Source organism: Myodes glareolus, chromosome 24 (assembly GCF_982192425.1).
Source record: "Myodes glareolus chromosome 24, mMyoGla1.1, whole genome shotgun sequence".
Classification (NCBI taxonomy): domain Eukaryota; kingdom Metazoa; phylum Chordata; class Mammalia; order Rodentia; family Cricetidae; genus Myodes; species Myodes glareolus.
The window spans coordinates 26,557,630-26,585,616 of NC_142049.1; positions in this window are offsets into that span (position 1 = coordinate 26,557,630).

Sequence of the window (27,987 nt, forward strand, 5' to 3'; positions counted from 1 at the left end):
AAAATTTGAGCTCGCTTTAGGCAGTCCCTTCATTCCACCTTTTTCTAGTATGTCTTTTTTCCATGCACGTAGTCAGTGGGTGTCTGACTGGAGGCTCGCTGTGGCACACACATGCTCTTGTTCCTCTCTCAAATATGATATAGTAATATCCGTTGTCAGGTGGCATGTCACACCAAGAGGTGCCAACCCTGAGATTTGAGTTCATCTTCTCACTGCGGGCTTCTGAAAGACTTGCGATTGTTGGTGGTTTGCCCAAATATACATGTTTTCAAATCTGCCAGATGAATGAAAGGATTTCACTTTGAAAAATACTGAGTAGAAAATTTACGATGTCTAAGCAGGAATGAAATGCTTTATTAGCTTCCAGCAGCTATCGATTTAAAAATAATTTTGTTTACTTTCTAAAGAAAACTTATGTAAATCCTACTGTTGAAGAGGACAAATTGAGTCCTGCTGATCCCCTATAAGAATTAGAAAAGGGTGTTAGATAGTAGTCATCCACTACAGTCTCAGTGATCTCTCTGCTGAAGTAGGGGGTTCAATGTGTAAAGATCCCTATTTGAAACCTTCTTTAAACTTATCTGTCCACCACTATTGCTTGTAAATTGTGTCTTTCAGGGGATCTTTCATAATCCCTTACTTTCTGAGGCACAGAAAGTGACACTGCTTGTACATGGACCACACTTTCTTGCCACACTCCCTGCATGGGTCTTTCTATGTCACGTTGATTTTAACAATTGAACCTAATACAAAATCATCTGCTTTTCTCCTATAGAGCAAAGTGACTCATTGGTTCTGGTTCCACTCAACCCCTTGACTTACTTCCTACCTCCTTCCAAACTCACTGCATTTCCATCAGGGCAAACAGCTCCATCTCCTCTTCATCAGTTTACCCTCTAAACCCTGAAGCTGACATGTCCTATCACATTTTGATAACAAATGGCTATCCTTGAATCCCCTTACATCATTACTCACAGTACAGGGTAGATTCTGGCCAAGTCCGCAGCTAATGAAGCATTACTTAGACCCCATTTAGGCTACTGTCATTAATTCAATAAACATACATTGAGCTACTCATCAGAATATATTAGATAAATCTGTGACACCCATTCCTTCAAAACACATACATATAAGGAAGGGGTAAGATGTTGACTTTGTGTTCACAAGTAAGAACTATTAGAAATAATTATATGGACTGTATACTTTCAAGTTGACAGGCAATTCCCATTCTGTTTTTATTTGAATGCTAATAAAATTTATACTGATAAATTTGTATCTGATTTTGATTCTTCTCCTCCCTGTGTGTATGTGCATGTGAGTGTGTGTGTGTGTGTGTGTGTGTGTGTGTGTGTGTGTGTGTAGCACATCTATGTGACTATGTGATTAGGTATAGCATATACTTTTGAGACAGGGTCTTTCAGTGATGTGAAGCTTACCCCCAGTACCCAGTAGGCTAGGTTGTCTTGCCTGAAAGCTCCAGAGATCTTTATTTCTCACAGCATTGGAATTAGGCGTATGTGGTACCCAGGTACTGCGTATCAGAACACAGGACCCCTTTATAGTGAGGCAAACACTTGGGCAACTGATCTATTATCCCTGCTTTATGTTTTTTTTTCTTAATCAAATGATTACACAGATTTTTAGAGATAAATTAAACCAGCTCTGGTTTAGAGCCCTTGTTCTTCCCACTATGGTACATCAGCCATGAGTCACTTAATGAAGAGGCATTGAAGCCTACCACCTATGAATCATCCAGTGAGAGGGGCTTTGAAGCCCACCGTGGCGGCATCCTGGATCACTATTAAGCACAGACCTTCTCCCTGGGATGTTGCCCCTCATGTGCTCTGACATCTTATTGTTCTCAGGGCAAAAGTAAACAGCACCTTACAGTCCCTAAAGATGCCTATGTAACAATTACCAAAGGGTCAGACGAGGGCCTTGGCAAAACTAAAATCTAAGACACAGTTTTCCCTTTCTCCCATAACTGTATCTATGAAGATCACCAGAGCAGAGGTCACACATTTCTAGCCCACATGTGTGGGCAGAACCTATTCTTTGCTTCTTAACTACATGTCCTCTCCTTCTAGGTGAGTCATTAAAAACATTTTCAGACCAAGAAATCTCAGGGTGCAAAATGAGTGGGAAAAAAATATTCAAAGGAGTTTTAAACTTTAATCATTAATTTTTAGCTCAAAATTACAAAAGTGAGTCACAAAGGTTGCTCTGAGAGTGTCTTCAATATTTTCAAAGTTCTTCTTAAAGACTTGAGAGACTTTCTGTTGCATATTAAGTGTATCTTCTGGGGGAGCAAATGCTTTTTTGTGGATGGAATATAGCAGTCCCTGAGCAGGGTGGTAGGTACCAGCAGGGAGAGAGTTAACCAAGCATGCCTCCAGATCTATCCAGAGTTTTCAGCTAAGAGGGTGTTCAGTCTGCTGTGAACCCCAATTAAAAATAAAACCCCAAGCCGAGCAAGCCCACCCCATCCTTAGGATAAACAAGATTTGATTCACTGCAATCCCACTGTATGAACTGTGCTGTAGAGTACTACAGTATATGTGCCTCCTCTGGGGAGGCACAAAAGAGGCGGCTTAATTATCATCTAGCCAGAAGGATGGGGCATAGTTAACACCTTTCTGGGTGGGCTGAAATTAATGACCCTTTCCCCCCACTATTGCCTACCTCCAAGCCCCTTTATAAATGACTATACAACACAGTAGTTGGTATTCAGATCACAAGAGAGGGCATTTAGCCAAAGCATTTGTCTACAGGGTTTGATTTCTTTTTAATTTTATTCAGATTTACAACTGTGTTATTAAGTGCGATAACTGGATCCTGTCTGAAGCAGACCAGAGCCTTCCCGACTCAAATCTGAACATATGAAGTTAACATTAATTTTTAGATTGGATGCAATGCTTTTTCCCTAAGTGTTTTTGCAGGCTGTTTTCACATAGCTACATGGAACCTTCAGCTCCGCCAGGCCATGTGTGCAGCTTGCCTGCCCACTTCAGGCAGAAAGAGTGGGCTTTGGGGACAGAAACACTGGACTTGTAAATGTGTCACAGAAGGTTTAAAACTCACAGATGGTCAAATGCCTGGGGAATTCAGTTCTTTTTGGACAAGAAGAGAAGTACACCATGGCTAATAAAGATGCTCGAACTTAAAGTTGTATTTTTGTCTTACATTTATGTAGATATCCATATATACATAGAAATTTAAATAAACACACAGTATATTTGTATATGCATCAAATATATATGTATAGAATTTAATGGTCTTTTCTCTTTAACTTATGTATCCCATCATTCATAAATTAATGACAATGAGTAAAGGCCTGGTGATGTCATGTCACAGGTGCTAGATGACTTGATTAGATCATGTGACAGTACTGAAACAAGTGGACTATAAGCAGTACTTCATGTTTGAAAGAAGTGACCTTCCGAGCCTATGTGATTCATTCAAAGCTAGTGAAGATAACAGTGCCTTTCCCAGTTTCTGCTGCTTCCTCCTTTTCCTCTTCCTCCTCCTCCCTGCTTTCTTTTCTTCTGCTTCTTTTCTTCACCTTCTCCTCCTCTTTCTCCTCCTTTTTCTTTTCCTCCTCCTCTTCCCCTTCTTCTCCTTCTTCTTTTCTTCTCCTCCTCTTCCTCTTCCTCCCCCTCTTCTTTTTTTCCCCCTCACTGAAACTGAGTAACATCTAGTTGTATTGTTCTGCCTTTTCTGGAAGACAAATTCTTCTCGTAAGAAACCAGCTTGTTCCACTTCCCAAGTGAATGGCATTGAGGTTTCTGCAAGGCTTAGGAGTCACTGGATTCAGTTGCTACGCTCTGTGTCAGTTGCATGAAATTTTAAATCTCTCAAAAACATCTTTCTACTTGTAAAACCAGAAATGATTTGGGGGCCTGTGTATAAGGAATCCCTGAAAGGGACTTGGATTCTTCCCAGGATATATTGCATTGCTCACAGTATGCCTCTAGGGTGCATGCTTTTGTGAGCCCTGATTGACAGGATGTTCATCAAGTACCTGTTAGAAACAATCAGTATTGAAGAGAGTCTATTTTTGCTCTTCCCAATGCCAATAGATTAATACATATATCTGTAAAGAAAAGGCCTTATGCATAAGTGGTTTTATTTTTGATAAAGCTCTACCATTCTCCTTTCTTTTCACCCCCGGAGCCTAAATAAATCAGCTGGAAGAAGCCAGCAAGGTGGGAATCTTTTTTTTTCCTTAGACTTAAGAAGAAGCAGTGAAATGTGATGAGCAGATGAAATGGAAAGAGGCTGGAGATGGAAGTAGGAAAAACGAGTATTGCCTAGGGGTCAGAAATATATTTAGGCCAGCGCTTCTGCGAGCTTTGTTGCTCTTTCCACTGGCTTCCACGGAGCTCACAACGCTGGTGCCAGGTCTCACACTAGAGGAGCATGAGGCCACCACAGGTAATTCTGGCAGTCGGTGTTAAGATCTCACTTTCAAAAATTAATTTCCTCTTTATAATAACTATCAGGTGGGAGAATCTACAAGTCCAAATATCATCATTATTTTTGAAAAGACGAGGGTTCTATGTAAAACAGGCTTGCTGTGGGGTTCCTCCACTCATTCTGCAGATGGGATTGCACACCTACTGTGTGCTGAGCACGGGGGAGGGTAAACGCTTGGGACTTGGTAGGTAGAATGAATCTGGTCGAAGACGTCTGTGTTCAAACAGAGCCTGGATTCTAGGAAAACCAAAAGAGACTCAACCAATAAATAGTGAAGAACCTTCAAAGACGGCTGGAGATGTAGTAGTTGAGTAATAAGTCATCACGTATAGGACCACAGCTCCACGGACTGAGATAATGAAGAAATGTGACTTAATTCAAAGCCTAAGAAGGTTCTTAGAAAGACTTTGAATTGAAATAACAAAATAAAGCAGCACACAATTTAAAAAAAATTCTGAGAGTGGGCATTAGAAATGAAAAATGACTTACTGCTTTGGGCAATTGATAGAGGCAAAGACCCATTTTGCAAAGCGAACTCTGTTACTTGTGACCCCCTATCCTATGGGCAGGATTGAAGAGGAAGTGAAATATTGCAAGGCAGGAACATGAGTCTAGACCCTGTTTTCAGAGAATATATGTAGAGAGAAAGGCAAGAATGGATACATGGTAGTAACTAGAGGCTAAAATCCAATATAAAAAAAAATGAGGCCCATTGTACCATATAGTCTGAACTGGCTTGGTCTAAGCTTGCTAGACAGACCAGCCTGAACTTGAGCTCATAGAGACCTGCTTGTCTCAGTCTTCTGACCACTTGGATTAAAGGTGTGTGTCACCACCTATGACTTTATGATTTTTTTCTTTTTTTGTTTTATTATTTTATGTGTATGGGTGTTTTGCCTGTACTCCATGTGTGTGCCTGGTGCTTTCAGAAGCCAGAGATGGTGTAAGATCCCCTTTGTTTGGAGTGACAAATGATTGTGAGCCACCATATTCGCGCTGAGAATCACACCCAGTTTCCCTGAAAGAATCCGTGCTCTTATCTGATGAGCCACCTCGTCAGCTTTATCATGATTTCTCTTGTTATCTACAGGTTCTGAAGTTTGTTATTTCTTTTTTTTTTTTCGCTCTAGAAAAGAGCAACTCTTTATGTACATGATGTTTGGACTTTCAGTTTGTGCCATCTGCCCTTAGCAGGAAAACTCCTTTGCCAGCTGGGATCTCAGGTTTGCAAAATGGCAGTTTTCTTAGGCAAGCTCACTGAAGCAAAAGATCACTATGCCTTACACTGCAACTCCATCCTCAGTCCATCCCACTGAAGCAGTTCCCACTCTTACAAGGATCACACAGCTTCCTATTTCTCTGATTGGCAGTTCAAGCCTTCCATACACAAATAGAAATCCAGCAACCCCTTCTCAGAGTCTTCTCTGTTCTGTTCTGCCAAAGATTGTCTGGATAAGAAGATCTCGGCGCTTTCTGGAATTGATACTCGTACTGTGAGCAATGATTCCATAAATCCTTTTCAATCTTTTGTGGATCTGCCTAGATACAGACCTCGCTGCCCCCTCTGATACCGTGGCTACGCTGGAGAGAGCTCTTCTTTAGTCAACTGCAATAACATTACTTATTTTCATTCCATCCTCATTTTCAGTTCTCCACATACAGTGGAAGAAACCTATAGTTATTTCCTAATATATGCATATAAAATAGCTACCATTCTCACCACGCTATTCCCACTCATTCTGCAGAATTTTGTCCACAGCACACGCACTGATCACTTATTGATGCCATCATATAAATATTCATTATTATTTTGTATTTTTCCAACTAAAATCTAAGCACCAAGAAAGGTATTTTTTAATGCTTTCTATATGTCTTGCAGATAGTTTGTGCTCTTTAAGTTTGTTTTAAATAGATAAATCCTGGGGCTAATATTATAATGAAATAAACCCTGGCAGGCCTATTGATGGGATCTATCAATAATTTCATCTGTACAGAAAGTTAGTAGCAAGAGTTGAGAGTAGGGCTGTAGAAAGTTGTACCAATCTATTTGTTTACATGGACTTAGTTAAAAATTATCTTATTTTGGGATTCAATGGTATGTATTCTCATAGTGTATCAGAAAACATTTAGAAGATGGTGTTAAATAAATAAGAACAAACTGCTGGTTCTCAACTCAAAAGGGAAGGCTGCCACACTCTCCACTGTTTGAGAGGTAATGTTTGATTATTAAGGAATTCAATTTTTCTCCATGCATTTTCCTAACTAAACATTATTGCCTGACATTATAAATCAAATCCATCCTTTCTAAAATTATACACATTATTATTTAATAGATTTGGACAGAAACAAAATCATTAGATGCCCTGCAGAAAGCAAAATTGGCTACACTAGGAAAATATTCATCCAAATAAGATAAAGAAGTTGATTAGGAGAGAGTCCGAGGAAAGCAGCTTGTCATTTGAGTGTGTGTGTGTGTGTGTGTGTGTGTGTGCATGTGTGTGTGTGCCTGTATGTGTCTGCATGTGCATGTGTGTTTGTATGTGTGTATGAATGTGTGTGCTTGTATGTATGTGTTCTTGTATGTGTGTGGGGTTGTGCTTATGTGTGTGTGTGTATGTATGTGTGCTTACAGGAGTCGTGTATGTCTCTGTGTGTCTCAATATGTCTATAATCATTTTTATTGTCTCCTGTCACAAACTATGGAAGAGTTGTGATTTGAAGTCAGAATGAAAAGAAGAAATGAAGTGGACATAATGAGTTGGTTAGAGGAGATTACTCTACAGGTGAGGAGGAGCCCAGAAAATGGCAGGGAAGGGAATCCCTGAGGATAAATCAAACAAAAAAGTCAGTCTCAAGCATAAATTTGGAGAAAAGTTCCCACGTCCATAATATGTCCTTCTGAGCAATACGTTGTGCATTACCCCATGTTACTACGATAAATTATTCATTCCCAGTTCTGCGTGGGTAGCTAAGAAATGGCACCATGTTGACTCCCCACTGGCTCTCTTGCTTTTCTTCATGAGAAATGAGTGCTTCTCCCCTCTGCAAGTGTCTTCCAATTACACGTGAGGCCATAAGCAAATGTCTGTACCTGACTGACAAACAGTATATATTCCTTTCTTTGAATTCAGAAGCTGTCATTTCTAGGTTTCCTTTGTGAGAAACAGTTCCCATAACAACATGAGAAACTGGACCTCTCAGGGACCTCCTGCAGAGCTCTGGAATCTTCCTTGCCTGGAAGACAGGGAGGAGACTGCCAGCAATCTTGCCCAGGCTCCCCTGTTGATGCACACTGATCTGGAAGCGAGCCAAACCCAGAACACCATGGGCAAATCCATTTCTCCCAGGTTGCTCTAAATTATGCAGCATCTCAAAAAGCGAAGCAATGTTTGCACATCTATCAACAAATGATTAAAAGAAGAAACTATTGTGAAACGTTCTCACAGTGTGGGAGAAGAGATGCACATCTCAAGGCATATAATTAACCACTGATATTGACAAATATCCTACATTTCATATACACACATATATATACATGTTTTCATATACATGTATATGAAAACACAGGTTTGTCTATTTGAATCTGGGTGTGTTTCTATGAAAGATTATTTATGTAAATTTTCTGAAGTATTTATTTTAGGAAAAATTAATAACATCAGAAAGTACAGAAAATCACTTTTTTACTGCATGTTAGATATACAGTTCTTCTATAACATAAACTCTAGCAAACATGTTTTAAAACATATAGAAAGTTCCAATGACAAGCCACTGAATTGTACAGTAATTCAAAGAAATATCTTCTTTTAGGAATATCCTATTTTAATATTCCATTTGGTAGCTGCTGCTTAGTCATTTTGCTTTATGATTATTTATCCATTGTGATTAGTGAATACATTATCTCTAAATGACTATTAAAATTTACCTAGAGCCAAAGCGATTGGCTGGCACACAAAGCTCTCCCTGGAAGGTAAGGTGGCAACAATGGGTCACTTTCGCTTCGCATTATTTTATATTTCTAGACATGCTGTAATAGCCCAAATGATTCCATTATACAGGTATTTTTCATAATAATATTAAATTACCTTTACTTCTTCCATAAATTGTAGATAGTGATTTGTGCTATATCCATCCTCTTTCCCCCAGCTAGTTGAAATGAGAATTTGCCACGGGATTTTTAACCCCAGCTTTCCCAAACGCGTCATCATATATGTGAAAAAAACAAACAATTGAACATGAGAGAACGTTCTTGTTAACTCAAGGTGGGACAAAAAAGGTTCTGCTAAATAAAAAGGATCCCCCCTTATTCTCTTCTTTAATATATTTATGTTGGTTTGACATGTTATGTTACAATAAATCATAAACTTCTTGATAGGATAAAATTTAAAGAATTCTAAATTTATACATTAAACCATTCCTTCCCCTAACAGGAAGGGTGAATTAATTTAAATTAACCTTTATCTACATACTGGGAGACAAAAACATGTATTTAGTGAAATTATTAAAACGCATATGGCTTTGCTCGAATTTTTAGTTAAATTTGACAGGTGAGTTTGGCAATGGACTGTTTTGCATCTAGACTGTACACGTTTTCTGGTGGTCAGTTACAGGATTTTCATTTGCCCTTAGACCAGAAGTCTATAGGGACGGCTCGGCAGCTAAGAATGGGCAGAGATAGGAGTCCAGGTCCCAACGCCCACATCTGGCGTCACATAACCACCTGTAACTGCAACTTCAGAGGATTTGACGGTCTAATCTAGCCTCTGTGGGCACTTGGACCTGGGTACTCAATTCCCTCAAGCCTTGCATATGTATACACAATTAATAAATAAAAATAAATGCTGTATTTAGACTATTTTCTCGAGGTATAGTGTCCTCAGCTCAGCACATCTAGAGGCAGATGATGTCCTTTGCCCATCGAGCTGCAGCCTGCCTTGCACATGGCAGATATATTTTTTCTCCCAGGCTTCCAGTTTCTGAGAAGTCTTTTTGTGCATATCCCATAGTTCCTCCATTTTGCAGAATCCCCCATTAGAGATTTTCACTCTCTTTTCACCTTAATGAGTTCCTATTGGGAAGCTTAGCATCCGCATCGCCATACAGCAGGTATGGAAACTCTTCCCAGGTTTCACAATGGGCATTTGTCCTGCAACCTCCACTCTTAAGTATATCTCGGAAATGTTTATTTGTTTCACACCAAGTATCCTGCTTTGGTACTATTTGTTTGCTAGTTTGCATATTGAGACAAGGTTTTCCTATGTTACGCTGGCTGGTCTAGTGATTGCTATGTAGTCCAGGCTGCCCTTTAAGTCAGTGCAGCCCCCCTGCCTCAGCCTTTTGAGCACTGGGCTTCTTTGAAATTTCTTTTCTTTATTAAAAATGTTGAAGATTTGTATTTATCTAACGTGTGTATTGGTGTTTTACCTGCACATTGTCTGTATCCTATGCACATGCAGTGATAGCGGAGACCAGAAGAGCAGTTTGGATCTCAAGGAATTGAAGTTGCAAATGACTATGAGGCAGTGTTGGTGCTGGGAACCGAACATGGGTCCTCTGCAAAAGCAGCAATTGTTCTTAGCCACTGAGACATGTCTCCAGTGCCCATCACTCTCACCTTTGGCACTTAAATGGCAACTTTATTTGGAACTAATTGCTGTCTCTAAGGCTAATTTATTTTATCTGTTTTACATTCATGTAGGTTCTTTAGTGTAGGTTTTTACATATAAGGTAAAATGAAGAATTTGAAGTTGCCTGCATTCTGTGGTCATTGAACAATTTCACTTTTAGCACAACGTGCTGAAGGATGTTCAAGGATTCACAACACACACTGATGAGCACGGCTGGTCAGTGGAGCCAGGATTTCCTTAAACATGTATGTTGATTTTAGCTCTCATTGCCAAAAAGTCTTGACCTATCTCACTAAGGGATTCATTACAGATTCTTATTGGAGGCATTTAGAACCGTAGTTTTGGACTAAATCTCTACTTTTACATTGTATTTATATTTTTCACTTCTAAGGCCCTATCACTCTAGGCTGGATTTTGTTTTTGGTGTCTGAAAATGATTTAAGTAGGTCTACTACCTGTAGTGTAAATGAGTCAGAACAAAGATGCTTGCTTGAATCTTATTTGTGTTGCTTTGTCCATGCTATCTACTACTTTGGATACCTGACTTCGCAGTCAATTCTACAGTCAACACTTGGATAAATAATTGCTATGAAGCTATGAAGATTCCTCTGTTTTTAAAAGGTTATCTTAATTAGTTTTTTGGGGTTTTTTGGGGTTTTTTTTTTGGTTTTAGTTCCCTTTTACTTCTGTCTCTCACAAGGCCTTAGAGCAGTGGTTCTCAACATGCAAGTCGTGACTCTTTTGACAGACTTCTAACTACAAAAGTATTTACGTTACAATTCATAACAGCAGCAATATTACAGTTGCAGGATGATAATGAATATAATTTTATGGTTGGGTTCACTACAGCATGAGAAACTGTATTAAAGGGTTGCAGCATTGGGAAGGTTGAAAACCACTGCCTTGAAGCCTCTTGGATCACAAGAGCCATTCCTTTCCTTGGTGAGCTCATTTCCCAAGGATTCAAGCATTTTCTATAAGATGATGACCCGTGGGTTCTTTCTCTGACACTGCACTTCTTTGTGTTTCACCCCAAATCTAAGCATCCCTGTAACACCTTTATCCACCCCTTGGGTGTTGCTACAAATCCAATATTGACCTTTTGATTCTCATGTGGTGGGAATTTACCCTTAGGTGTGTCTCAGTAATTAGCATAAAGTTTCATCTAGTAGCTTCAAAAAAGATGGTTTGGTTTTATTGTGGCCTCGTATTCTTCATAGTCTGTATTGTATGCGTTAGGAAATATACAGTCTGTGTACTTTATGTCATGGCTAATACTGCGTCCAAATCCATGATTTTATCATTCTTGTAGTCAGCTGGTATCACAAGAAGTCTGGGCTAGCATGGACTAAATTCTGTAACAGGGTCTCCTAGACTAACCAGGGATACACCTATACTTCAAAATCTTCCTTTCTGATTGTGGCAGGCTTGTTTCTTGGACCTTGTTCTTTAATCATTTATCACTTTAAAATATTTATTTATTTACTATTTGAAGATTTCATCAGTATGTATAATATATCTTGGTCTTATCCATCCCATTCTTCCCTCCGTATACAAATTCAAATCTCAAAGCAGTGTGCCTCCTTGGATATTTTACAGTATATTACTATTTCTGAATTTTAAACTGGCCATTAACATTTAAGTTAGGAAAGTGAGACAAGCTGATGTTGGACATCAAGACAATGCAATATTTTTTTCCTTTTCTTATCTCACTCCTAAATTTCAGAAACTATAAGTTCTGATGTTGAAAATTCCCTTGAAACAATTGTTCATGTTGAAAATGTTATTACCGCCTCATCATAGGGCTGTTAGCTTCCTTTGTAATGGCACTAAATGCTTAGAAAAGTACCGTCTTGGCCATTTGTTCCTTCTTGATCTTGTAGAACGCAATGTTTATAAAACAATCACAGTATCTTGCACATTAAAGCTTTGCATTTCCTAGATACAAAGACATAAATAGTGAGAAAAGTTGTAAAGGATACTTGTGAAGCAGCGTCTTTATTATAATGCAGTCACATCTCATTGCACTCAGAAAGAATTTAAGCATGCTTTTCAGTAAATTTATTTGTGTGCCCTCAACAGCACCCCGCATCATGCCAATATACTACTCAGCTGATTTACAGCAACCATACCCATCTGCCTTTTTAAGAAACCATTTAATTTTAAAAATTACATGTATGGCGTTTTTGTCCTTGACCTTGCTACAAATATTACTGAAAAATCAAGCTAAAAACTCTCCAAAATCCCATAAATTAGCTCAGTCCTACAGCTTACATCACCCTGACTCCTTCTTGACAGCTGAATTAATTTTCCAAAGTCCCATGGAGTCATCCTTAGCCATTCATTATCTCAGGAGCATAACAGAGCACTTTATGGGCATTTGCCAACCTATCCTTTTAATTGTCTCCTAATAATGAATCGGCCTTGAGCAGTTCCATGTTCTACCCCTGTTCCGTCACTGACTCCTGTTTCTCCTGGTGAGCACTGCTCTCTTCTCCGGGAAACTCATGGAGGAACAGTCACAAAGGCATCTTAACGATTCTCCCCAATTTCTAAAGCCAGGCCTCCCTTCTGCAGAAATTCTCACATTATCACCTTGGTCAATAGCTCACTCTGACTTTCTGCTTCACATTTTCTGTATTTGCAGTTGTACCCATTTAACAGAAAATAGTGGGCATTGTTTCCATGTTTCACCCCACCATGAAGTCATTGCAAGAACTACTTCCTGTCTCAATCCCAGACTTTGGCTTTCCCCCTCCAGGCCTAACTTGGGGTTCTCTATGCTCATTCTTGTTTTTTCCTTTATTATGGAGCTAATGTTTAAGACATTTTGAAAAAACAAACCATGACATCACTGTGTCCATGCAGAAAAGCAGAGATCACATTTAATGCTTCTACATGATTCATTAATGTTTAAATAGGTACTGGATGACTGAAAGAAACATGAATATGAAATAATCCACAGATACTAATAACAAGAAAATATGTCACCTGGATTTGCTGGGGAAGAAAGGGTGAAAGATAGTTTGCAATGACCTCAGATGGAGGAAGTCCATAGAATTGGGATAGAGTTCTATGAGATGAAGGTATTCTTTTGTTGCTGGTTGCCCCAAAGAATGAGTGGATCTGCAGTCCAGTGAAATAGTTGTGGATTGAATCAGGTCATGCTGTCACATTCATGGGTCACTATTGTCATAATTTTGACAATAAACAGCAGCTAGTAGAAAAGTCATTCCTTTCCTTCTTCCTAGTCCCCATCTGTTCATGCACCATCAAAATCTAACAAAAAGTTTATGGCAGAGAACAAGTCCGTTCTCCACTTCCCCATGACAGAGCAGATGATAAGAAGACCCACTGGAAGTCAAGAGATAATTACTTAAAGGATTAGTGTAACATGAGGGGGCCCTGCTTGTTTGTTGGGGTTTTCTGTTCTGCCCGGCCCCCCAGCTATTTAGTCCCAGAGAAAAATCACACACAGATCTCTGTAAGTTATAATGCTGACTGGCCCCTTAGGTCAGGCTTCTTAACTGGCTAACTCTCACATCTTGAGTAACCCATTTTTCTGATCTATGTTAGCCATGTGGCTCAGTACCTTTTTCAGTGGGGCAGCTCACATCCTGCTGCTTCGGTGATCTGGGCAGGAGTGGGAGGAATCAACTTCCTCCTCCCCAGAATTCTCCTGCTCTCCTTGCATCATTCCCACTTCCTGTCTGGTTTTCCCACCTACACCTCCTGCCTGACGAATCAGCGTTTATTTAAAACATGATTGACAGAATACAGACAATTCTCCCGCACCAGATTAGCACCCACAAAATTAAATTAGTGTGGAACACCCCATACTATTTGCATTTTTTTATACACCCATTTCTCTTCCTGTCAAATTCCCTTTGTTCTGTGGCCACCTTTGACTATTTTGTATGATATCTTCTTTATGCTCTGTAATTTCATTTACCTCTCCAATTCAACATGCAAAATGAGACATGAATTAGTTGACTTTAGGAGCTCATAGCATAGCCAGTGTAACACAGGAACATGTGTTCTATCTCTAAATTGTGTCCATCTGCTATGGAGTTGTGGACCTCCAGAATAGGAGCAGATATACCCGATCATTTATTTGCAAGGTCTGGCTCAAGAGCAATGTCCCACTCCCTATGGTGACTGGAAAAACACAAGTGATTTATTATTCCAGAATCACTGGTCAGACCTGTCTTGTGGAGTAACTCACCTGCCAGAAAAAATTATGAAGAGTCATCTGTGTCTCCTAGGAGAATGGAGAAGGATCAAAGGGTGCTGAGAATCAAAGGAGACTCTGTTACACTCTCTACTTGTAATTATCTCAGTCAGAAAAATAAACCCACAATAATAACACACATAGAGTTATAGCATAATCTGCGTTATATTGTTATTACACCACTCTTTCTTCTGTACTACTAGAGAAGGTTTTGTGGCTGCTATGTCCATAGCAGAGGGACATTTCATTTCCTTGATGCATTTCCATAGGCATTATTGAGTTAAAAATATGCCAGCAAATAGATGGCATATCTCCAGAATGAGACTTAACCTAGCTGTGAAAATACTGATTTATAATATGTTTTTAAAAGTGAACATCCTGCCATTTGAGCTTTTCCTCTATAGTTAGATAGTGAGAAGGCTGCCACAATAGAAAGGCATTATAATCAACTTGGATTGTGTCATACTGGAGGCATTTCAGTCAATAGTCTATTTCAATGCTTTTCATTAACTCTTATCGCTGTAATCTGTCATTATTCATCTACATAAGACATTATTACCTACATTATCATACCCACAAGTGAATAAAGAAAAAAACATGTCAATGTTGTAGTGCTGAGCATTAATAGTTATTTCTTTTTAGGAATGAGGCTTTGTCTAATAGGGACAATATAGTTTCAGCCTGGGATGCAAGAGAATCCAACAGGACGCGGAATTTTAAAAAAAGAAAATCTTAAAGAGATTGGTTAAATAGAAAGTCAAAATCATTCTGTGGAGCACAAAGTAAGAGTCATAAAGATGGTCTCCTGATCTCTACTAACCCGTTTTCACATGGGTTTCCTTACCACTGCTGCTGGGAAGTCCCTCCACCTACCCGGCCAGGGAGAACTTGTTTCATTTGTCTCTGGGCTCTGTCTCCTTCTCTCACATCTTATAGCAACACCTCTGTAATTCTTGTTGCTAGCATCTTCAGTATATACCCACGGTCTCATAGTCTGCAGTCCTCCCACTATCAGATCTTCTACCTAGACGATTCCCACTGCATCTGAATTGGTCTTTCATAATAGACTCATAACACTGTAGTGTTTCATGCCATTACAACCTGATTTTTCCTTCCAAAGAAACCTGCCCGTCTTTGCTGACTACAGTGTCAAAGCTTCATCCCTAGCCTTCGTGGTCGTGGCTGGTCATTCCCTATGTGGCCTCTTGATTCCCACCCTTCCCCATTCCATTCTGCTTACTGCTTGCTTGCCTTTCACCTGGACATGTCCTTGATCATCATCAGGTCTCACTGAAGTTTCCCATCCATCTTTGCTTACTACTGAATACCCTTTCATCTTTTCAGATCTATGTTTCCTATTTAACTCTTGTTTATTTGTCTGTTTGTTTTTAAGACATATAACACCTTCAAACCTTTAACTGTGAATCCATCTTTAGTAGGATAAATTTCCTTGATAACAGAAGACTTTCCTCTTTGCCTGAATTCTCCCCTCAGTGCTTAGAGCAGTGACTGACAACAGATACTGATTTATTATATTATTCAAAATATTGGTGGTAAAAAATCAAGAGCCCCTTTCATAGCATTCATTGTAAGATGCTGGTCAAACACATCATCACTGATGATGATAATTACACACAACTACTGGATTTTCTTTAACTAGAATCTGTGTGTAGGGAAACGCATGTTCTCAGTTAGTTTATATAACTGCCCACTGAGGTCATTGCTTTTGTTATACTAATCATTTTGAGGTTTATCAAGTATCAGAGATGAGCATGGTATTAAAACTGTAACTTGAAGTGAAGTTAGTGCAGGGCTAGTGGTAAAGAAAATTTCATAATTGGATCTGTTTGTAATGCCCCAACCTGGATACCTCTCTTGGTATGCTCTCTTCCAGTCTTGTTAAAATACATTCATGCAACTTCTTTGGAAGTCTGAGGTATATCAGTCTTGCCTCATCTCCTAGTTAACGTCAGCTGTCAGTTAACATGGCCCAGATTTATCTGAGGGAACCTTAACTGAGGAATTGTTAATTGATACAGAAGACCCTAGCTCACTGTGGCAGTAACTTTCTTAAGTAGGTCGTCATGGACTGTATAAAAAGCTGGTTGTGTAAGCCAATGAGCAGATTGATTCTACAGTCCCTGCCTCTGCTCCTGCTTCATCTCCTGATCTGACTTGCCTCAGTGATTGACTGATCAGGAAGCATAAATGAAATAAACCCTGGGTTCACTAAAGTTGGATTTGTTCTATCACAGTAGCAGAGATGGTTTGTTTAGGACTCTGATGTTTTGAAATAGACAAAGTGCAAAGTTTTGCTCTAAAGGGAAATAGGTTATGTTAGAATTAAAAATATCCATTGTTCAAAACTACCCATTCAATAAATAAAATGAATCTCAAAGAGTGGAGTAATATAGACAGTATATACATATATACAAATACATGAAAAATCTTTTTGCTTTCAAAATAAGTATAAAATGCATAAAACAGTGAAGACATAACCAAATATAAAATATGGGCAAACTACATGTATACTAAATACACATTTCACAAGCTCAAATGGCTAATATATAAATAAAATGTTACTTGGTGTCTTAGCAGTCAAGTGAATGGAATTAATCCACAGAGGTACTTATACAATAAGCATAATGCCAAGTTTTATAAAGCAAGAAATTAATTGGGGAGGCAGAGGCAGGCAGATCTCTGCAAGTTCGAGGCCAGTCTGATCTACAGGACAGGTTCCAAAGCTACAGAGAAACCCTGTCTCAAAAAAACCAAAAAAAATTAATAAAGCAAGAAATGATTAAATATTGCGGATATTAAGCAAGGGTTTCTAGCATACAAGGATAGTGGGATCATAAACTATACAGGGCCTCTGGATAACTGTTCAGTAGTAGTTAGTGAATCCACCACACACATGACTACACATGAACAGAGCAGTTACACATCTAAGAGGATACGAGGTAGGGGTGCTTGCATATGTTTATACAAGGAAGTACTATTTTCATATAATCCAGAAGAGGGATACTCTCCAAACGCTTTAGACCTTTATGATGATGAAGTAAATGGGTATTCTGGTATACTCTCAAACAGAGCATGTGAGAACAAGAATTCACAGTTATCCTGTGTGTGTGTGTGTTGTGTGACTCATAAACAAAATGGTGTGTGCAGGAAACCAGGCACAGACAAGGGGTTACAAGGGTGGCCTCTAGCACGCCGCTTTCCTTCTAAATCTAAGCGTGCTTCCCGTGTACCTGCTTCGATCATGTTCTCTTCAAGTTAAACAAAGGCAAAGGCCAAAAAGAATCTTTCCTCTCTGAGATAGAACATCCTGTCAAATGTCATTCTGCATACCTAGTTTATATTCTTGCAGCAAAATTAAAACTCTAAGCACAAATGTATAAGCACCTTACGACAGCATGCTTGAAAGCAGGAATACAAAATGGGCATATTTCACAGATGGAATTCTGGTAAAAGACAATACATTTAGTGGTATTCACCATTTCAGTGATACCAAAATCCATTGCAATGCAAAGGATAGGTAGGTATAGGTATTAGAATCCAAAGGTCAAATCATATTTTGATTTTGCCTACTTCCTGGCTCATGGAGAATATGTCTTTCCATGATATTAGTGGTCTCTTATCTGCCATTGCATAGTTTTCTACCTGGTGGTGGTGTAATTTATTTTCATGCAGGATGAACGAGTTTGGGACTCCAAGCAAAGGTGAAACAGACATTTCTGCAGACAATACCTGATACTATAACAGAGATGGTTCAAAAATTCTCAATGTTTTCTGTCTCTCTTGTTAAACACATAAAGCAGTTCTAAAATAACCCAGATAATTTTTGCTTTTTCTGACTTCCCTTAAATCTTTTGTAGGTTGGTTGAGCTGACATGTTTTTTCCTCCTAGGGAAAAGATGAGAATGCTGCTGGTGCTTGTGGGCCCTGCAGCCTCCGGATTGAGTGAGGAGCCGTACAGCCTGCCAGAGCTGTAGGGTAAGCACAAAGGCTCGGAAGTACCGAGGTGATGGTTCAGTTAGACTGAGCAGCTACTGTGCTCTCTGTCCATCACCAGCACCAATAAGGGAAGTGATCTGGACTCCTGGCAGGCCCCTGTCCCGACTGAGGGTGGACGCTATTCTGGAGGCTGCATCAGCCAGGGCTGCAGATTTCAATCTACCCTTAACTTTTTATCTATCCCTCTCTGCCTGTGCCAGTTTCCCCAATGTTTCTCGACATCACATTAACTCCCCTCCCAGTACAATAATCGACTCCAATCTGCTATTATCACGGAAATAGAAGAGGTAAAGTGCCTGTAATAGGATCCAAATCAAATCACTTTCACTTCAGCCGGCTTTTGCTGTGAAGCCAAGGATTCCCCAGGGAGATTCAATACAGAGAAACACCTGCAGACACAGGCTGAGGCCCAGAGAGGAGATGGAACAAGACAGGCTCTGCTTGCTTGTAGTATCTCCTTAGCGACAAGATGGTCACCTCGGGAATAATGACCTCAGGCAGGCTCTGATAAACTTGTGACTCAAAGCCAACCCAAGGTCTGCCTGTCCTGCACTTCACCCATCCCGAAGCCATGTTGAATCAGTTTGCCACGCACAGCACCAGGAAGACGACTGTCCTTTCTTCCCTAAGGTATCTGCTGGGAGCTGTTTTGGTGATTTTCTGCTTATTTTTGAACAGTCTAGCCTCAAAGAAAAACTTACTCATATGTATTACTAATTCTTAAGAAATTAAAAAAAATTGAATTGTTTTTGTTTCCTGGCTCGGCTGAGGTCTAAAAAATCTCTAGCAAAAAATTTCCTTTGACTGTTACAAAGATCACATACTTTGTAACTCTCCGTTTCCCAAATGAATGTGAGTAAAAGAGATTTCAAGAAAATTAGCTGCTACATACAGGCCCATCAGTTTCCACGCATTTTTCTAGGCTGTCTGCATGTCCACTAGGCTCAAACAACAGTGTTAAATACATTGAGGATCATACATAACTTCTCATGCAGGCTCGGAATCTGACATAGTCTTGGCAAGAAACCCTTACAACTGATGTTTGCCTGTCTGCCAGGGTCTTAGGATTTAAGCTACCCACACTAATTGATAGTTTCGGTACGGGAGTTATCAGAGAAGCAAAAAGAGCAATTGTGCTCCTCATTTCACAGGCCCTCTTAAGACGTGATGGGAGACTTTCCAAAGCAAATGATTCACGATTCCCGGGGAACACCCTTCAGCAGAAGTCTCTGGCAGTATGCTTCTGCAGATTCGCCCTTGAACTCCCTTTGTAAAGCCAGGATGCTGAGTTGATATTAAAGGGGTCCTTTGCCAGTCACATCATTTTGACTGCTGTCTCGAGCTCTTTTATTTCTTGTTATTCTTATCAATGGAATGATCGTCTTACATTGCAAGAGCACTGCATAAGGAGTTGATTTGAAAAATTTTTATTTTCTAAAAGTTAGGTTGAGAAGAATTACAGATTTCATAAAACTACTATAAGGACAAAATTCAAGAGGAAAAATTGCTTACAAGAGGTTTGAGTGAGGAAGAAGGAAGACAGAGAAAAAGATGGCCTGTATGCACAAGCTTATACTTGGATGGGAGAAATAAGATTTGGTTTGCCTTGGCAGGGCAGGGTAGTAGTAGTTTGTGTGTGCAGTCTGCAAAGGTGTATGCATGTCCCATGTACGTCAGGTGCACACCTGTGTTTATGTATGCATGCACATATATGACTGTGTGTATATAGGCTGGAGGGCTGAGCAGGCTTGTATGAGACACAGTCTATTTTCTGAACCCAGAGCTTGCTTATACTGCTAGTCTAGGTAGCAGCTTGTCTGAGGGATCAAGTCCCTTTGCTGGTATGGAACGGGGGAGCACCATGCTCACTCTGCATTTACATGGCTGCTTGGAATCTAAGCTGTAGTCTTCATGATTACATAGCAAAAGCTTTCCCTGCTGCGTCATTTTCCCAGTCCCAATAGTGCGTGTTTCCAACAATCCAGCAAGTGCTTAGTAGATCATTTTACCATGAGAAAAAGGCCAATACTTGAGGTGATAATTATTTAGTAAGTGTACTGATTTGAACATTGCACCGTGCATCCACACACACAACCATAACAGTGTCCCTCATAAATTTATACATGTATTATGTATCAAATCTAAACCCCCAAATGAAAATTAGACTATTATAAAAATAAAATGAGACTGAAATTAAAATTAGTAAAATAATCAACACTTGTTTTGCACCTGAGTCTAAAACGATCAAAAAAGATATGTGATTTGAAAGATGGGCTATTTCATGGGAGAGGTTCTGCTTGATGGTCAGACAATGCCACGTAATTAAAACCACTGTAGCAGGTGTTAGGCATTGTGCATTTGTGATTAGCATTCGTGGGGACAGTGTTCTACCATTTCTGTGTGTGTGTTCTTTGAGTATTGATGTGCAAGTGTGAGAAAGATACATATGTATAGGTGTGTGCATGTGTGTGGAAGCCACACACAGGTCAGTACCGACCATGCTCTACTTTCTGAGACCCTTCCCTTATACAATCAGGAGTTCATCAATTTGTCCAGTCTACCTATCCAGCGAGCTTCAGGGACCATTGTTTTCCACCTGCAAAATACAGGGAGATTTGGTGTGTGCCATTGCTTTCTAGTTTCCTGCTGGGAATCCACACTGAGGTCCTCAAGACAAACACTTTGTCAAAAGAGCCATCCACCCGTGCTAGGGACCAGCTCGGGCGTCATACCACAGTCATAGCTCCTGCCTAGGACTGGAGGGAGAGACCTTCCAGGCAAAACTGAAAGAAACCTTGTGGTTCAAGAAACCTGGGTAAGAAGAGACAAAGAAGCATTCCCAGGGCGAAGACTTCGGCAACCCTCTAGGGTTGAAACCATTAGCAGGATTTATGCCTAGACAGCTGCATGATCTCAGACCCCTTAAATTACAGCATACATCTCAGAAAAAAAAATGGTTTCGTGGTGAATGTGGATATCAGGGAAATAGTTGATCGCTGTTAACCTTCCAAGCCTGTTCCCTTCAGAGGCCCCAGGGCACTCCATTTCTATTTCAGATTCCCCCCCCCCAAATGTCCTTCCAGATAACAAGAGAATGTGCTGTGAACAGGGCAAGGTCAGAGCCATGATGAAGGGTGATGTAGCCATACATCACAAGAATGGCTACGTGAGACAAGTCTGATTTCACACAGTTTATTCGGTGCGATGGACTATCATTATCTCTGTAACAAACTCTGTTTACTTATATGAAGTATTGAAAGAAGGCTCACACACATACTTGGGGCATATGAAAATTGCATTTTCATATGCAATTTCATTTGTTTTTGTAAAACAAAAATTATTTTATTCTTTACTACAATAGAACCTGTTGATCTTTTTCATTAAATTATAATTTTTCTTTACTCTTGAGAATTTCACACTCATATCTAATGAAAAATGGTTGTACCTACCCGATACTTTTACCCTTCAACTTCCTCCATATTCCTCCAACATGTCTTGATCCCAACCTCATGTCCCTTCTCCTTTATTTTTGGTAAGCAGTTATGTGCAATGGCTACCACCCATATGTGGATGGGTAGGGGGTCATCTCACTAGATCACAGGAAGCATGCTCAACAAAGAGATAACTATTCCTTCCCCAGGAGATGCCAACCACCAATAGAGCCTCAGTAAGGGCCTGAATTTTGGCTGACATGTTCATGCACATGTCTTGTACAGGTAACCACAGCAACTGTGAGTTCATGGCAGTCATATTAAAACATGAAGACAGCAAGCATTTCATTGCTCTCCTTGCTAGCCTTTGCTTCTTACATTCTTCCTGCCTCATCTTCCATGACATTCCCTGAGCCTTAGTCGGGAAGGGAACGGTTGTTGATAAAGCTGTCCCTTTCAGAGAAAGCATCCAGTTGTTGATCATCTTGCTTCAGTCAGTTTAACATCTCTGCATTGATTGCTGCTGGTAGCAGAAGGAAGGTTCTCTGTTCAAGACTGGGGACAGCCCAGGTGCATGGGTATCAATGTAAATATTTAGAAGGCAATTTGATAGCGTGACCATTTTGTAGAATAGTAATATCTGGTTCTACCTTAGGACCTATGATCTTCCCCGCTACAGACTCTTGATCAGGATTAAAGTAGCAGGGATGATATTCCCTGCTGTGATAAAGGTCTCAGATCCAATGAGAAAGCAGTTCGTTATCTCATGGCTATTGTGCTACTAGCCTAGCCTGCCTATTCAGCAACAGACCTTATGAACAATAACAGTGGTACTGTGTAGCACGTAGGGTCTAGCACTGGGTAAGACCGTTGGTGTATTTTCTCACCTAAATGCTCTACACTGTGCCTAATGACCTTATGAAGGTTAAATAGCAGGCAAGAAATATGGTTTGAGTTTGATTTTTTTTTGTATGTCCTGTAGGTGGGTCTTATTGTATAGTTGCGTTTCATAATGAAGGACAATGAAAGTAGACTGTACTGTTTCAAAGACCTCTGGAGTCTCCCTGACCCATAACTTGTAAGGACCTATTCCATGCCTTGCACTGTTATTTTCATTTAATGGCTCATATTGATTATTTTGATGTAAAAATTATATATGTGATTGGAATTAAAAACACTTAAAATGTGACTGCAAATCCAGACCAAAATAAAATGCAAACCCCATGTATGTGCAGTGCTCAGAGATCCTGTGTAGAGAGGGGATCTGCAGCATGAGGCATGTCCTGGTATCTACACTATGGTCATCCCAGGCTAGAGAGACAGAGGGAAATGAATGTTTTCATAGATGGGATCTTGTGTGGCAAAAAGCCGGAAGACAAGAGCTGAACTTGACCAGAGGAGCAGTGGAATGTCTCAGAGAAGAGTGGAGGCTCTGTGAGTTCATGTGAGCACTGTTTAGGCCATGCTCTCCTGGTGTCCTTCCCCTCTGACTACTGTAATCTTTCCTCCCCCTAACTTCAGGGGATTCCCTAATCTTCGGGGGGAAGGACCTGATGGATATCCCCAGTATAGAATCTCTGTGTAATGCCTGGCTGTGAGTCTCTGAACTCACTCACATCTACTGCCAAAGGATTTCTCTCTGACCCTGACTGGACAAGGAACAGACTTATGAGTATAGTGACCCTTGAACATTGTCACTGGCATCGCCTTATTGCTGCTTCAGTTGGAACCAAAGAAGTGACGTCAACTACTCGCTAATTAGAAGATACATCTTTGGTGTAAGCCACAACACACTGGTGTTTGCTTACAACATAAATGTGGCTAGTGATCATATTGAGTTATTGTCATAAAATGGCTAATCTCCTCACTTCTCAGCAGAGAAGGTTTACTTTGGAGGAGTTTTAAGGATTTCAGACCAAGGCCTATTGTGGTATTATTCTCTTAAATGTTGTAAAGATTTGTCACTTGTATTAGTTTAATAAAATGCTGATTGAACAGTAGTCAGGCAGGTGGTATAGGTGGGGCAACCAGACTAAGAGACTTCTGGGAAGAGGAGAGGCAGAGAGACACAGTCACCAGTCAGATGCAGAGGAAGCAAAATTAAAACATCTTACTGAGAAAACATTCTAAGGCATGTGACTAAACATAGACAAGAAATATGAGTTAATTTAAGTTGTAAGAGCTATTTAATTATAAGCCTGAGCGAATAGGTCTAACAGTGTATAATTAATATAAGTGGTTTTTTTGAATTGAAAGGCTGTGGGACCGGGCAGGACAGAAACTTCTTTCTAAAATCATCAGTTTCTTAGTTGCTTTTAACTCTGGAGTGGAGCAATATACCCTGGTGGAATTATGGGAAAAAAGTTTTGCTTCAGTGGCTGACTGGAAATACAGTTCTAGACAGAAAGGGATGAATTCCTAATATTATCTTCAAGGGCATACCTTTAACTGGATGTCATCTCACCAGGTTCCACCTCTTAAAGCCCCACTTCCCAGTGGTGCTAGCCTACAGACCAAACCTTCAAGAGATGGACCACCAGTGGACTTTGTATATAAATTTCTCATACTGCTATACAGTTATAAAGATCAAAGCAATGGGAAACAATAGTCATACAACCTCTTCTTCAAGTGTTCTCCCTTCTTAGTGCCTATGCTCCCTTCTCTCTTTTTCCCTCTTGGTATCTACTTTCATTTTCCATTCCAGCATTTCTATTGTTTCTTCTTGAAAAGATATATTTTATTAATTCTAAAACATCTTTTACACATATACAATATGTTTTGCTATTTCCCCCTTCCCAAATTTCCCCCGTAACTCTTCTCAGATCTATTTCCCATTTCCACACCACCTCCTAATTCTTAAATTTCTTTTTGATAAAAATAATTTATACAGTCCAATTTCTGCTGTTCATGTACTCAATGGGAATAAGATCATTCAGTGGAGCATGGTCAACCTACCTCAGGCCACCACCTTAAATAAAACTGATTCTTCAACTTAAAACAATCACCACTCCAGATGCTATTAACTGTCAATAGCTCCTCGGGTGTGAATGGCAAGGAGTGGGAGATGAAGTACTGTATTTCATGCTGTAGTGTAGACTGGTTTGATCTTATACTGGCCTCCCTGGGCTCTGGTTCTTACAGTCTTTCCGCCCATTCCTCAGCAATGATCCTTAAGCCTGTGAGGAAGGGGTGTGGTGTAGATGGTCCATTTGTGGATGAGTCTTCCACTGATTCTGATGCTCTGCCCTTTCAACAGTTATAAGGATCTCTGTTAATTACCATCTCCCACCCACAGGAATTCCCTGATGAGGTTGCAGTAACCTGCAGAGAGCAAAGAAAGCCCTGAGTAAAGGAAGGACTGCATGAATGTGCCCTGATGACATAGCCATGGCCTTGTCAAGGACCCCATAGCTTCAGGCATAGAAGGATGGCAAAGCCTACCCCAGGGAACCAAATCCAAGTATTGACAGTGTATGCATAGTGCTCTGCTGTAAACTACTTGCCCTGCATATTTATGTCCTGAAGACTGCTCCTATTAGAGTGGATAAACCTGTCTCCTTGTTCCAGCTGTATACCATAAGCCCTTTCTCCTTGTTTGTCTGGATGTCATAACCTCTAACTCCTTGTTCAGATGTATGCAATAATCCTGCTTCTCTGGTCAATTCTATATAATAAACACACTGAGGGGTCCACTGTGTTCTGGCTTCTCCAGAACAGATCCCAGACCATTTGATCCCAATTTTTTGCTGATGTTTATGTCCATCTGTCTGTCTGCTGGTCTCCTCATTCCCTCTGTCATTACTTCAGTCAGGATTGTTCCTGGAGGCAATTCACTGAAGCGGCCCTCATCTATGGGTAGAGAGGAATGAATTTAGAGGGCAGTTTGACACTATATCCATTTAACAAAACAATGGTAGTAAGCTCATCCCTGAGGCTGGTGAAGTCCCCAACAGTGGGTCCTTGTTAAAACTGACAGTACTAGACCCTTGCTTCCTCCTGTGGAAAGGCCTTTAAATCCATTCAGGAAGGGACTGGTTACCCCAATTACTTTTGCTCTTTTATTGCTCCCCTGAGCATATGTTGTCCTGCTGGTCATTATTGTACTTCACATGATTGACACTGGTGATGACTATTTTTTGTCTATCAGCCTATGTAGAGACTTCTGGTGAAAGGTAACTACCAGGGAGAAAGTCTTCTGGCCAATACCAACATGACTCTATGTCCTAGGACGAAACTGTGTGATGTGTGTCTAGCAACAGTCTCACCATTAAGTTGTGGTAGTCAACAAAGGACGATGACAATAGCCTCTATAGAACTCCCAAGAGTTTCAATGCAGTCATCCAACACCTGGCACAGGAACTTTTGTTTTTCAAGTCATGATTTGGAGGAATATTTTCCCATGTATGGAAATCTAATGAGATATTTCACATGAATATATATCATAAGCTTCATATTACATATGACTGTGAATATATTACATGTATTATATATTCCCATATGTGTGCCTTATATGTGTTATATAATATGAATAATATACTATATATATATATGATATAAAGCTTAAAATGAGTCTCCATGTGTTATTTTCAAACATTCTTAGTATTAGTTATCCTTATCTCCTATTCTGTCCTAAACTCCAACCATTTTACCCACTTCCATCTCGTTCCTCTCTAGTTACTATTTCTCCTTCAGATGCTCTGTGTTCTAACCTCCCTTCCTTCACATGATCTGTGTTCTACTAACCTCCCTTCCTTCACATAATCTGTGTTCTACTAACTTCCCTTCCTTCACATGATCTGTGTTCTACTAACTTCCCTTCCTTCACATGATCTGTGTTCTACTGACTTCCCTTCCTTCACATGGTCTGTGTTCTACTAACCTCCCTTCCTTCACATGATCTGTGTTCTACTTTTTTTCTTCAGATGATCCGTGTTAACTAAACTCTCTTCCACCAGATGAACTTTTAACACTCTCTATTATATGTGGATCATGGAGCAGAATCTTTAGTTTTATATGTCTAACTTTGAGTGCCTGAAGAATCCAGAAAACTAGAAAGAGATCATGGTTTTGGAGACAAGGGAGGAGCTCTTGTTTCTTTCAGTAGTCCTGGGTGTTTGACATAAAATTATAAAAAAATATCTAATTTCAAGATTATCTTGAACAAAATTTTACAAATTTTTAAAGAGCAAGATACAGGATGGGAATGTCACAGGCCCAGGGCCTGTGACCCAGGCCCAGGGCTGTCCATGGGACTCCCCGTATCTTTCATCTCTTTAGTGCCAAGGGTGATTCAGTCTTCTTGTAGGCCCCAAATAAATTCCCAACTTAACCTGAAGATGGAAATAAGTTAAGATTTAAAAATTACGAAAAGTGATAGCTTTGAAGATTTTTAAACTTGACTCAGAAAATATGCCCACCTCCTGTCATTCTGTTAAGACCAAGTTCTAAATAAATAAATAAAAACAAGACTTCATGTTCTATAGAATAGTTTATAATTATAGTGCATGTGTAGCAACCCCATGCACACTCATTTCAGATAGTACTGGGGGATCCAACATGCAGATGATTCTAAAATCGCAGACAGTTTTTTTTGAACATGTAAACTATACGGATTGTTAAGTGCTCAGCAACCATCATATAAATTAGTATTAGATATGCATTGTGACACATGATTGTAAATCTATATATCACCTTCCTCCATCTCTAACTGGACTTTTATAGAGAAGAAATGTATTTCTAATTGTTTTGGGAGTTATCTTAACTGATAATGATCATTTCACTCTAATAAATCTACAGTGTGGAAATTGGATCAAACACCGTATTCTTTCTGCGGAAATGCTGTGTTAATATTGCCATTGTATAGGTATACAGAAGGAAGCTGCTGTATTTGAACTTGATCTTGGGCTTTCCCTTTCAAGCATCTAGAAATTCTCGTAGGTCTGCCCATCAGTTTAATTTATAAGAATCTAAGAATCTGAACAGGAAATAAGATAAAAAAACCTCTAAAGTATCGTAGAATGATAAATGTTATTTTTTGAGATTTTACCTTTTTTGGCAGATGGTGTAATGTTTGGTTAAATATCATTAGTTAAGAAGATTTTTTTTTTAGATTCTATCATTTCAGCTATTTATTGAAAGACAATGATACACTATGGACATTGTACGTGTATAAGCCCTGGGATTCTACCACATTGCAATACACACTGTA